Source organism: Prionailurus viverrinus, unplaced genomic scaffold (assembly GCF_022837055.1).
Source record: "Prionailurus viverrinus isolate Anna unplaced genomic scaffold, UM_Priviv_1.0 scaffold_59, whole genome shotgun sequence".
Classification (NCBI taxonomy): domain Eukaryota; kingdom Metazoa; phylum Chordata; class Mammalia; order Carnivora; family Felidae; genus Prionailurus; species Prionailurus viverrinus.
Window position 1 is genome coordinate 480,734 of NW_025927621.1, and position 8,207 is coordinate 488,940.

General features: G+C 42.8%; 1 pseudogene; it reads right to left on the reverse strand.

Moving 5' to 3' along the window:
- Positions 1-3,367: 3,367 nt before the first annotated feature.
- Positions 3,368-3,520, reverse strand: LOC125159691 (uncharacterized; annotated as a pseudogene).
- Between the last annotated feature and the right edge of the window lie 4,687 nt (positions 3,521-8,207).

An 8,207-nucleotide genomic window follows, 5' to 3' on the forward strand; every position in this document is an offset into this window, starting at 1 on the left:
CTATGATGCCCATGATACCAGCCCTTTCGGCCCCAGCACTCAGAGCCACTTCACACATCCCCTCTCCCCTGGCTCATCTCACCCCGTTCACATACCCGGACCAGGGCTCCACTTTTCTCCTTGTACTTCCTCTTTGTCTCTGTTTCTCTCTAACCACACCTCTCTGTGTTTCTTTCTTTCACTCTCTAGGTCTTGCCCAATTCCCCTATCACTCATCCAGTTTCTCTCTCCTTACCTCTTTGTCCACCTCTCCCCAGGCTTCAGGCTATCTGCTCTGTGCTTGCAGCCCTGTCCAGGAGCACAGGGAACTCCTGTCTCTCTCTCTCTCGTCATGTTTTGTCCCAGGCCCTGATCAAAATGGAGGAGAATCCCCCATACAGCAGCTGCTCATATTGACATTTGCTAAAGCAATGCTGGCAGAATGTGGACAGCCAGACATTTACCGTTGGTGGCCCAGCCATGACCCAAAAGCTGCTGGAGGGCTGGCTGCTTCCCTAAGCTGGAAGGAAAAAAAAGCTCACAGGGTTCAGGGTCCCTGATGTAGATTGGATTGGCTGATGTAGAAGGAGCCGTATGCTTACACCCAACTCTCCCTGGATTGTGTTGAAGGAACCTTTCTCAGACCATGGTCCTCTGCCCTCCCCATGCCTCAATATGGCTTCAGGGGGAGCTTTATGGGACACCATGTGACTCGCCACAAAAATTGTGCCATTTGCCCCCTTGGAGGCCACCTGGATTGGTGCTATTGGTAGCAGCTGGTAAGGTGCACAAGGGCGCAAAAGCTGAATTAATGCAGGGCCTCCTTACTGGTCTCCTGAATCCATTCCTCACCATCAGAAGAGACCCTTTCCTGGAGACAGACACCTGCCCTGCTCATCAGCACAAACCACATCAACTAGCACATGTGCCATGTGCTCATGAGCATCAATCTATACATGAACAACCACCACCATATCTCCCTAAAGGATGTATCCAACCCCTCAGATGGAACTATTGGTCCCTTCCAGGCAATACAACCCCAAACAATGATCTGTCTTCGTACACCAATACTATACATTCTACCTGTTTGTTAACTGCATATACAAGAACGCCAAAGTGTACACTTGATGGGGAATGAGTGTCGATTTTCCTGGAGGCAGACGCTGACATAGAAACACAACTATGACAAGTGTATTAGGGGATATTAGGAAGGACAATGTGGAGGGGACGGGGTGGACAGGGAAAGCATTCAGACCAAGGGGTAGATTAGACCCCATCTCTAAATATATAATAACCACAGCTGGTTTGTAATGGTTCAGTGTGCTCTTCAAATTTCAAACTGATTGCCCTCTATGTCAAAGTGATTGAGTTATTGCAAAGGGATCTTCTGTTCTTCTATATGCGTTTTTTCTTCTTCGATACATCTGTGGCCTTGGATGAGCACATATTTGTCAGGGTGCATTTGTGTGTCTACCTGTAATGGAAGAGGATTATCTTCAGATCCCTGAACATCCATATTCTCATACTTATCTTTTCCTTCCTTGTAAAGTAGGACCTGAATTTTAATAGAAAACACACAGGAATCTTTGTTGTATCCTTTGAAACTAGAATTGCCAATCTCTCAGCCTCAGGCATTATACCCTTAGTTTCATGAAATTGAATGAACATCTGTTGATGATCTTCTCTGTGCAGATACATTCGTTTCCACGCTGAAAAGGGTGAGTGCTCACTCATCCCATATATTTTACAAATTCCTCATGTGCTTAACCACCTCTTCATCGCGCTGACCTCAGAGATCAACATTATCCCTGCTTCTCAGATCACAAAGCTGATGCTCTGAGTTGAGGCTCTCCCCACTGAGAGCTGGCATTAGGTCTGAGACAAGAGGAACACACGCAAAGCCTCAGGAAATTGTGAGGGAAGTGTCGGAGATGCAAACCTTCAGGCAGGGTGGTGAAAGCAGGTTCAGGGTTGCGGTGACAGGAGTCCAGCAGGGGCATTTCCTGGTCAACCCTGAATTCCCCGCTAAGAGTGTGACTCAGGCTGAAGCCAAGGAAGCCACACAGCTAATCTACAACCTTTCGTCGCATTTAGTCTCACAGAGATACACACACTTAGGCACAGCCCAACATATGTATGGCCTAAGAAACTTGAGGAATCTTAACAGTGTTTCAGTCAGCAGCACCCTTGCATTGAAAAGCCTGTGAGGCCATCTCTACATCTTCTCAGAGACTCAACAAGACAGTAGATGAATATGCTGAACATGTCAACTCATACTGTTCAGATCATCTTACAAATAGTCGAGGTGGAGGTCACTGAGGGCACCAATGAGCTGGTGGTGACTTATAGAGTCCATGAACAGTGATAAAGGGGATCTGTGGGGGAGGGCATGCAGGGTGGACCTGGTAAAAGAGGAGGTCCTCTTGCAACCATAAGGACCTACAGAACAGAAGCGACAGGTATGTTGGTATGACAGACAGAAGTAGAACGCCCACAGGAGCTGAAACACAATGAAGCAGGTGTCAGCACCTGGCCCCTTGTTCATTCACGGGTTCTAGTAGAATGCAGCATCAGTGCCAGAAAACTCTACCCTCCCACGAGATCCCACTTACAACCTGAAGGTCTCACGAGGACCTCCTATGAGGTCCCACCTACAGCCTGAAGGTACCAGATGCACAAGGAGAAACTACTGTCTCCACACATCACTGCACATGGTTACAAATGCAGAAAGCCAAGGAATCCTATTCTTGAAGATTGATGGCAGTAATGCCAGTCTAATAAAGGAATGTATTCCAGAGAGGCAGGCATCTGTGTTCAGGACACCCCTCTTCCACCAGATCTGCAGACTTTTTACTTACACATTGAGAACAGACAAAACATGAAGGAATGAAAGAAAAGCCCAGCACCACACAGAGATTCAGGGCCACCCCAGGGTCAAAGCTCAAATTGCCATCCCATTCATGTCCTTACTCTGCTTCCCTCACTGACAAAGACATCTTCTGTGCAAGGGCACAGAGACCTTTGAGGAGATGGGGATTCCTGGAGTCCTGCAGGGGGCCTAGAAATGTGTTTTCTGAGAGAAACACGTTACCTGTGCACATTCATGGTCTTAAGAGTGTTTACCTTAATTCACAGGCAATTCAGCTTTTAAATACAATATGAATTGCAGAGCTATTTTGTCCCATTGTAAAAGGGAGGTAGAAATTCTACGTAAAAGAATGAACAGAAACATGTCTCAATTTCAGGTGTAAAACTCCCATAAGGCATCATGAGACAAAGTACCAGTTGCAACTGTTCCTGGGACACAATTGAACCTGCTCATATAAATACAACTGAAGAACTCTGTGAGTTACTGGCCCTGCAGGTAATCACTGATTCTCTCCCTTCACGACTGAAGTTCCACGTACATTTTCGATTACACATGCCGCTTCTGAAAATTCAGAGTATTTCCACCTAGGGGACAACTGGAGAAATTCTCGATGAGCAATAATCGCGCCTCGGATAAACCTCATTGGCTATGATACTGCCACTGCGCAAAGCTTGGGAGAACTTCTCTATTGCACATTGACCAACACAGAAGGACCAGTAATGAGTTCTGAAATTTAACTAAGAACCCTCAACACTGCACAAAGCACACAATATAATGTTGGAAAGTGTTGTTATCTTTTCCAGTCACGAGGCTCATAGCAGACATTCTGAACAAATTCATGGCCTACTCTGAAATAGGAAAAAAAATGAAAATAATCAGGATAATCCCATGCAAAGAAAGTGAGAAAGGTGTCCCATGCTCCAGAAGACTTGAGGGTGCAGTGAAGTGTCATTCTCCTCAAGTTATTTCCACAAACACAAAGTGATAGCCACGTGGTCCTCCACCTCCACACACTTGTGGCGTCCAGAGGCACTAGCTAACATGATGATCTTAAACTGGAGAAGTCTGGAGGCTTGTGAGGATGTAAATCAAACAGTAAAAATACCAGAGGGCATAGAAAACCAGACAAGGTCAGATAAATTTTCCAGAAAGCATTGCAACTGAAATAGGCAACAGAATTTACCTTGTCTTTCTCTGCATCCATGGTAGAGACACAACTGATATTCCCCATGGGAGTTGCACCATGTCCTAGGTCTCATAAAAGATGGAGGGGGATGGAAGTTGATTCTGACTTGCATAGACTGTGTGCAAGAAAAACAAACCATCCGCAACAGGTTTCATTATATTCAACTCTTTCACATTCTCATGTCCCGTACTAGGGGCAGAGGGTTTTTCAGGTGCCTCAGGTGACCCTTGAGGACAAGAGGGAGATCTGATCCTGTCCTTTGAGGAAGGTCTACATGGCCCTGGTTCAGGAGTTTTTATAACTAATCAAGCATCTGTGAACAGTTCAGGTCTCAACTAGCTAGAAATAAAGTTAGGGGTGTGTTTCATCCCTCAGAGAGCCCAGCACATGGTCTCTGTACAAGCTACATCCTAGGGAGTCAGCATGTATAAGGCCTCTTTCCTTCTCAGACACATGTGTTGCCCAGCTCACTGGGTGGAAACGACTGCCCATTTCATTCATTTCCTGAGAAATTTGAAGCACATTACACTGTCCTCACTCAGGCTAACCTGAAAGCCCTGTGGTGCCATCACTGCATCCTCTCCAAACACTCAACAAGTAAAAAGACAAAACGTGTTTTATAAGTCAACTCATACTGTTTCAATCATCTTTCCAGATGGTGGAGGTGGAGGGTGAGGTCCCAGAGGCCACCAGGTTGGAGAAGTTGGTGGTGGCCCAAAGACCCTGGATGGTGATAAAGAGCAGCCCAACGGGGTATGACACGGAGGGCACTTCTGAGAAAGGAGGAACTGTTCTGGAAGCCATTTTGACATGCCGGACAGAAATTAAACTTTTGAGATGTGTTAGAGTAAAAGGTGAAAAATCCAACACCAACACTAACATACCTGAACCCCAGTGAAGCCGGAATGGCACCTCTCTCCTTCCCCTCCACCTGGTTTCAACAGGGCAGCATTACTGCCACAAAACTCCACCCTTCCCAATGGGTCCAACCTAGAGCTTCTAGGCATTTGTGGAGACAAAGCAGTGCATTGCTGGCAGCAAGCATGGTACTAGCTGTGCCTGAAAATGTAGGGAAGGAAGTGGCTACTCTTAAAGCATCAGGGGGATAATTACAGACTACTAAAGAAAGTCTGTTTCACACACACAGGCTTCTATTTCCAGGACTACTCTCTATCCAGCCCTTCACCACTTCAACAGCTACGTCTTGGCATAATAAGAGCTGAAATGGTGAGGAAGAAGTTTGTTTTCATATCATTCGTTTACATCTTTAATCCATTTCAAGTTAATTCTTGGAGTGACGTAACATAAGGTGCTAAGCTTTAATCTTATACATGTGACTATCCAATTTTCCCAGCTCCAGTTATTCAAGAGACTACTCTTCTCCACTGAGTATTCTTGACTCCCTTGTCAAATACTAGTTGACTGTGCATGCATGGCTTTAGTTTGGGCTCTCAATTTCCATTCCATTGCCTTGTGTGTGTGTGCCTATGCCAATGACATAACTGATTTCTTTGTGTTAGAATGCAGCTTGAAATCAAGAAGTGTGATGCCACCTGTTTTGTTCTTTCTTGCATTGGCTACTTGGGGTCTTTTTGTGGTTCCAAATACATTTGAAGATATGTGTTTCTAATTGCATAAAACTTACATCCATTGGATGTTCTTTCCTGCTTTGTCAAAGATGAGTTGGCCATACGTTTGTGGGTCTAGTTCTGGGGTTTCTATTCTATTCCATTGGTCTATGTGTCTGTTTTTGTGCCAGCTATACTGTTTTCAAGCCCAGCGATTAATTTTATGACTATTATTCTAAAATTCACTTTCTGTTATATTATTTAAATTCTTTTTGATCAGCTCCTTAGCTGTTGTTATTTCCTGGAGATTCTTCTGAGGGGAATTCTTCCGCTTGGTCATTTTGGATAGTCCCTGGTGTGGTGAGGACCTGCAGGGCACTTCTCCTGTGCTGTGGTGTATAACTGGAGTTGGTGGGCGGAGTCTCCTGTTTCTTTCATACAAATTGAATTTCTTCCATTTCTGCACACAGGTTTTACAGTTTTCTGTAGAGAGGTCTTTCACTTCCTTAGCTAAATTTGTTCCTATAAATTTTATTGGTTTTGATGCTATTGTAAATGGGATTGTTTTCTTTCCCTCTTAGATAATTTGGTTAGTGTATAGGAATGCTACAGAATTTGATCTGTGACTTTCTATTTTGGAACTTTATTGCATTTCTTGATTAGATAGGAACAGGTTCTTTTACATTAAACTTTTTATTTCATTCCTTTACCTTATTTTTAAAAAATCATGTTATTTGGGAATAGCTGACACACTGTGTTACATTAGTTTCAGATGAACAACATAGTGATGGGACAAGTGTATACATGCTGCTACGCTAACACAGGTGTAGCTATCGTCTCTCACCATGCATCACCACTCCAGTACCATTCTCTATTTTCCCTATGCTATGTCTTCTACCTGTGATTTATTCATTCCATAAACAGAAGCCTGCATCAACCAATCCCCTTCACATATCTAGGGCATCCTTGTCTTGTGCCTGATCTTAGAGGAAAATCTTTCACAATCTCACTATTGAGTATGATGTTAGCTGTGGGCTTCACATACATGGCCTTTCTTATGTTGAGATATGTTCCTTCTACACAGAATTCTAAAGAGATTTTTAGCACAAATGGATACCAAATTTTCTCAGAACTTTTTTTTTCTGTGTCTATTGACATCGTCACATGAGTTTTCTTTTTAATTTTTAAAATGTATTTATTTATTTTAGGTTAAATTTATTTATGTATTTCTTTAGAATTTATTTGTTCAAGTGTTTAATTAAATTCCAGTTGGTTAACATACAGTGTAGTGTTAGTTTCAGGTATAGAATGTAGTCATCCATCACTTACATACAACACCAAGTGTTCCTCTCTACTAGCGCCCTCCTTAGCCCATCACCCATTAAACCCATCCCCCTGCCCACCTCCCTTCTAGTAACCCTGCCTTTGCTATTTATACTTAAGATTCTGGTTTCTGGTTGATTTTTTTTCATTCAAGTATGTGAGGAGTCACATTTATTGATTTGCATTTCTGAAACATCCTTCCTTTACAGGGAAAAAAGCCCTTCATCACGGTCAATGATCCTTTTAAGGTGATGCTGAATTTGGTTTGCTTGTATATTATTGGGAATTATTCATCTATATTCATCACGGGGATACTGGCCTATAGTTTTCTGTTCAAGTAGTATCCTTTTCTGGCTTCCTACCAGGGTATTCCAGTCTCATGAAATGAGTTTGGAGGTGTTTATCCCTTTTTAATCAGTGAGAGGACTGCTGTTAGTTTCTTCTACAACGGTTGTTCAAATTCACCAGTGAATGCACCTGTTCCTGGGCTTTTCTTCCCTGAGAGAATTTCCATTACTAATTCAATTTACTTGCATTGGTTATCTTCTTGTATTGATGCAGTCTTCCTTTAATGGGTCTGTGCAAACCTTCTATATCTTCCTAATACAGTCTTGGTAGGTTGTGTGTTTCTAAGAACCTATCCATTTCTTCTAGGTAAGTGGTTTGCTGGCATCTAATTTGCACATAGTCGCCTCTTTGTTTCCTTTATATTTCTTTGGTATCAGGTGTAATGTCTTCTCTTTTATTTATAGTTATTTTGAATTGGGTCGTCTCTCTGTCTTAGCATAGTCTATGTATAGTCTTGACAATTTTGTTTCACTCTTTCGAAAACCCACTGTTGGTCTTCTTCCTATTTTCTATTGATTTCATGGTCTCTATTTCATTGGTTTCCACTCTCATATGTATTCCTTTCTCCGTTTTGAGAACATTGGACGTAGATTGTTGTCTTTTTCTAGTTCTTTGAAATTAAAGGTAGGTTGTTCATTTGAGTCCCGAATGTATCCTCCACGCATGCAAATCCAGTGACTCATCAGAGAAGCTTCAATAGGTCTTTCCTGTCCTATTTCTCATTCTGAGAATTCTGACAAATGGAACCAGAAAATTTATTTGAAGACACAATAGATGAAAACTTCCTTCAATCGGGGAAGGAAACAGATTCAGAAGCAGGAGGCACAAAGAACCCCCAAAATATTCAGCAGAAGCAGATCTACACCAAGTCATGTAGTAATTAAAACCCAAAATGTCATGATCAAGAAAAATTTTAACAGCAGGAAAAGAAAAG